This window comes from Pinus tabuliformis, chromosome 9 (genome assembly GCF_031772625.1).
Source record: "Pinus tabuliformis cultivar Carrire ecotype Pingquan chromosome 9, CPIR1, whole genome shotgun sequence".
NCBI classification, from domain to species: domain Eukaryota; kingdom Viridiplantae; phylum Streptophyta; class Pinopsida; order Pinales; family Pinaceae; genus Pinus; species Pinus tabuliformis.
In genome coordinates this window covers 1,102,496,925-1,102,502,531 of record NC_142307.1, presented here as the reverse complement: position 1 = coordinate 1,102,502,531, position 5,607 = coordinate 1,102,496,925, and the positions used below count along the sequence as shown (strand labels likewise).

The window sequence follows — 5,607 nt, the reverse complement described above, 5'->3', positions numbered from 1 at the left end:
ACAGGATCCACATCATCCACAGTCACGGCAACTAAAATATTTCTTCCAGAAGAGTGACAACATCACTTAGAGATGCACTCACCAAATCAGACTAACATTGTGCCCACATCGAACACGTAGTTGGAATGCTCGAAAATCAACTTTCTCTCCTGGAGAAGAAGGCATCAGAGGCCTCAGGCTCCAACAAACGCAATGGTGCCTTCCTGCATGCAGAAGAACTCTCCATTAACCAGAATCAGCAAGGGTAACCTCTCAAATAGTTGCAAGTCGCTCTTGTAATCCAACATCACAGCAGGAAAATCATGAAGTGAAAATCAATAGCAAACATGGAAGCTATAATTCAAATGTAAACTCCTATTAGTGTGAAGCATTGTACCTCAGCATTAAATTGATGTTTTGGAATGAAATATGATGACCAATCTTGTTTAAAAAAAAGAAGTGGTAATGTCTCAGGAGGTAACTCAATCGGTAATCAAATTAATGTAAAATTTGTGAACACTGAGAGATCCAAGGTTCAAATTCCCTTAGTTGTGACCTGGTTTATGGAGAGGAGGATAGGTTGTAGACCCCAGAGGTTTACCCTTAGAGGATTACTAGTAGTTACGTGTCACGAGGGTTGTTAGGTTCCTCTGTGTTACAAAAAAAAATAGAAGTAATAAAAATAATAAATAGATTTCTAAGGAAGGCATTCAACTAGATTAGAGGATATGGTACATTAAGGAAATCATAAATGATGAACACTTAAGATTTTAACACAAACCTTACATGGATGAAAATAATTGTTAGTTTTAGTCACAAGTTTTTCTGCAGTTATTTATTTTTCATATATAATGTTGTCAAACATATTCTGATACTCTTTTTGGAGCCTTTCAGGTTGTTTCTCTCGAATTTTTTGATAGACAGTGGGTAAATTTATCCATTTATTTTTTGGACTATCACAGAACCCCATGGTCAAATGATGTACATTTGTTTATTTGTTGGCATGTTTCTCTCTTTAGCCATTGAATGGATCCGGGCATATCCTATTAAATACACAATTGGTTGTGTATATGCAAAATTTAATTTTGTTTACCATATAAATGAAATTACGCTTTTTGTTTCTCGAAATAATAATAATAATAAATCAATTCAATTTGTTATATTGTAGTTTTGTTTTTATTAATAAAATTACAAACAATTTCTACCCAAAAATCTATGTATATCAGATTACAGACAATTTCTACCCAAAAATCGATGTATATCAGATTAAAATAAATTTAAATAATGATGATCAATATTCATAACCATAATATTTCAAAATATACAATTAATAAACATATAAAAACTCAGTAAAATTAATTAATAAATGTATAATTAAAGATAAAAAGAAAATTAAATATAAAAATGTGAAATATATATAAAATATAAATAATAGTTATAAAATAGGATCTATTTGACCACAGAAATTAAAATAATGATTAATATTTGTAATCATTATATTTTAGAACTTTATAATTAAATTTAATTAATAAGCCTATAAAAATCTCATATTTATAGTAATTTTTTTCCCTAAATTATCTATCTATTTGTGTATATCATCAACAGGGAAAATTTAGGGGATAATATTCGCAAGTGCGCTAATTTTCTATCCTTCTTCCAAAATAAAGATTCGTCAATTTCCATTTTTTCTCAAAATGATTCGCCCAAATTTTATAGTATAAAATTATTTTACCTTCAAATTCACCAAAATTTTGTAAATACTATATAAATCATCAAAATTTTGAATATTTTTACAAGAATATCACCAAACATTTTATAGTTTGTATGTTTGAGACTAGTAAGGTTTGCCACGATTTCCAAAATTTAAGATAAATTTCCATCCTTAAAATTTTCATTGATCATCAATATTATGTTGGAGTCGTCTATCGAGGCGGAGGAATTTCCCGGACGACCAAAAGTGGCCGGAATCCAAGCAAAAAAATTTCAAAAAATCTTGTAGAGGCAGTGTTTGAATCATGTTTTTGATGGTGGAAATGGATTCAACACCATCAAAATGTCTAGAACACCTAAAATTTTGAAGTTTAACAACTATAACTTCGATTTACAAAAATCCTTGCCGGATTTTCTCTAAATATGACCGGAATTTCCATAACTTTCTGGGCAATTCCTCCTACTAGTTAGACTACAGCTATTATGCATATCATATAAATGAATGTAAAACATGTCAAAGAAATATGTTCCATATATATGTAACTAGTAATTGCCCCAGACGTTGCAAAGGAAATGTCGTAAGGCAATAGCATATAACACTAATTAATGTTTTTTTGACAACTCTTGAAAGCCAGAAAAATATAAACAAAAGGCAGAGACCATGCTACAAAGAAATCTTACTGTAATACTTATTCCTTAAGATTTACAAATCATGAGACATATGTTGAAGTTAAAGATGCATGAAGATTTTTTATCTTGGGAATATGTTGTTCTATGTTATATTTTCTTTAGGCACTCTTGTTGCCAACTTGAAGAAACTTAAGATTGTACTACAATGAACCTAACTTTTGTACAAATCCTACTTCCATATTGATGAGGGTTTTATATAGATGTTGTTAACAATTTTATGTTGTTTTTATTTCATACTCACTTAGTATTCTTTTTTCTTTGTGTGTTCTTGACCTATTAAAGATTGTTTAATCTACTAAGTTTTTTACATTGTATTTTTTAGTGTCTTAGAAGGAAGTGATTTATATTTCAGTGGTTGATTTAAAGTTGGTAGCTTTTGTTCTTTGTGCAGATAGTAAAAAATATATGGAGGCTACTTTTATCACTTCAAGGGTAGTGAAAATAAGGTTATTGAGAAAAGAGCTTGTGTTCTTTGTGTTATATGGAGAGGTGACTTTTATCACTTCAAGGGTAGTAAAAACAAGGTTATTGAGAAATTATAAGAGAATTTTTGTTCTTTGTGCAGATAGTAAAAAATATATGGACAGGTGACTTTTATCACTTCAAGGGTAGTAAAAAGAAGGTTATTGAGAAAAGAGATTTTGTTCTTTGTGCAGATAGTAAAAAATATATGGAGAGGTGACTTTTATCACTTCAAGGGTAGTAAAAAGAAAGTTATTGAGAAAAGAACTCCAATATTGAGAATATATGGAGAGGTGACTTTTATCACTTCAAGGGTAGTAAAAAAAAAGGTTATTGAGAAAAGAACTCCAGTATTGAGAGAGATTTGGTAGCAGCTGTGGAATTGGTGAATATGTCTTGTTTTGTGGTGTTGGCTATTGGGCACAGCTTTCTTGATCTTGTATAGAAGAAAGTAAATTTACATTTAGCTTATATTGCATTAACCATGATATTGCCAACATTTGTAGAGAAAATTATAATAGAGTGTAGCAGCTATGGAATTGGTGAACATGTTTGGCTATTGGGCATAGCTTTCTTGATATTGTATAAAAGAAAGTAAATTTACATTTAGCTTATATTGCATTAACCATGATATTGCCAACATTTGTAGAGAAAATTATAATAGAGTGTAGCAGTTGTGGAATTGGAGAAGATGTCTTGCTTTGTGGTGTTGGCTATTGGCCATAGCTTTCTTGATCTTGTATAGAAGAAAATAAATTTGCATTTAGCTAATATTGCATTAACCATGATATTGCCAACATTTGTAGATAAAATTATAATAGAGTATCACACTTTTCTTATCAGATCTAAGTGCTTCTATATGCAACAGTTGTGGCTTTCATCAGTAAAAACAAGTCTATTGAGAAAACAAATCCAGCACAGAGAGAGATTTGGTAGCAACTGTGGAAATCGAAAACATGATTTGCTCTATGGTGTTGGATATTGGGCATATCTTTCTTGATCTTGTATAGAAGATTGTAAATTTGCATTTAGCTTATACTACATTAACCATGAAATTGCCAACATTCAGAGCACACTTGCCATCACATTTGTATTATAAAATTTATTTATTTTTATTAAAATAACAATATAAATACATTTATACATTAATAAAAACTTATTATAGTAATATCTAAAAAAATTCCTTAACCAAAATTAAACATTCTGTATTTTTTTATTTTTTTTATATGATTTTTTTTATAAAATTTATTTATTTTTTTATAAATTAAACATTCTATATTTTTTTATAAAATTTATTTAGTGTTTTATAAAATTTGTACTAATTTGGGATACTCTGAAGCACAGAGGGTTCACTTCGAATTCCTCTAAAAATCACATTATTTAACCCTCTACCAATATGAACCCAATATAACTTCCCATTTTAAAAAACCCATACTTTCACTAGATTGTAGGTATGCATTTTCTCATTAACATTTTTTATACCGCTTTATATTTTTTTTCATTAACTTTAAGCTCCATTTTTTATATTTGCCAATATAAAATCTCTTTACCCCTTATATATCCCCCAATATATTAGGTCATTGTTTCCTCAATATATATCCCCAATATGAACTCACCTGGTATGATATTGCTCCTCCATTGAAACCTGTGCTCTAAAGTAACCAGAGAAATTAAAGATAAGTCCACCGCTAGATGTCAGTACTCGGGTTGGTCGTTAAACCCATGAAGTCAAATGTTAGAATTTTTTTATAAAGTTAAATAATTATAGTACCAGTAGATCTGTGTCCACATTTTAGGCCTAATACCGTACACATATGCATTCCAAGCTTAAATTCTGTTCTAAGTTGGGAAAGATTTGGAGTATGTCGAGTGATCAGAGTAAGCCCATTTTGCAAAGACCATTAATCTCTCTTGCCCTTGGGGAGCTGAGACCTATTTCTAGTTCTCCGTGCTCGCATTTAGAAAGAGAAGATCTGGGCAGCATGGGCAGTGAGATCTCTGAGTCTGGATGGATAATGTATCCGGATCAGTCTCTAAATAACTGGGCACATGACAATGTAACCAGCCAATTTGATACTGAGCAGCTCCAAAATAAATAGTTTCAGTATGTAGGGAATTTTGAAGGATACCCAACTTATGATTATTTAGCTTCAAGCATTACAGGCAACAAGGATGACTCTTCTATGGCTTCGGATGCATCGTCTGGTCCTCAAAAACTGCCTCTACCTCTGCATGCAGACCAGCAGGTTGTTGGGTTGTATTTCTTAGTTTCTAAAATAAAACGAGGTTCTTGTGATAAAAATGAGGATTTAGAATGCATGGCATCTTGTTCCTCCATGAATGTGAATTTCACAAAGAGAAATTTCTGAAAGGTGGGAAAAAGGAAGAATGACTATGAGCTTTCTCTATTGCTCCAGGACACAGCAAGCTCTCCAGTCCACAGAAAAGAGGTATATCTTATGTTTTTCATATATTTGTTTGCGTCATGAAACATAAAAATAATGTTAAGATATTACTCAAAAAGACAACATTAATTTTAGAGATAATAGGTGGAGTGGTAGGTTGGATTGTTGTCATTTTTTTTACTTAGATTGTTCTCATCTTCTTATCTAGTTTAGATTCTCAGAGTTATAAAATATTTGCTACACGAAAGCCTCTTGTAATATTGATTATATAACCAAATTAATTATATAATCAAATTACCTCCTCGATTCCTTGGTAGCAAGAGCATGAAGGTGTTTTTTCCCCCTTTTTTTTATGTTTAGA

At 30.9% G+C, this 5,607-nt stretch overlaps 1 pseudogene; it reads left to right on the top strand.

Annotated features, from left to right (window-relative positions):
* The first annotated feature begins 4,823 nt into the window (after positions 1-4,823).
* On the top strand, positions 4,824-5,330 carry LOC149152514 (uncharacterized; annotated as a pseudogene).
* Positions 5,331-5,607: the final 277 nt, after the last annotated feature.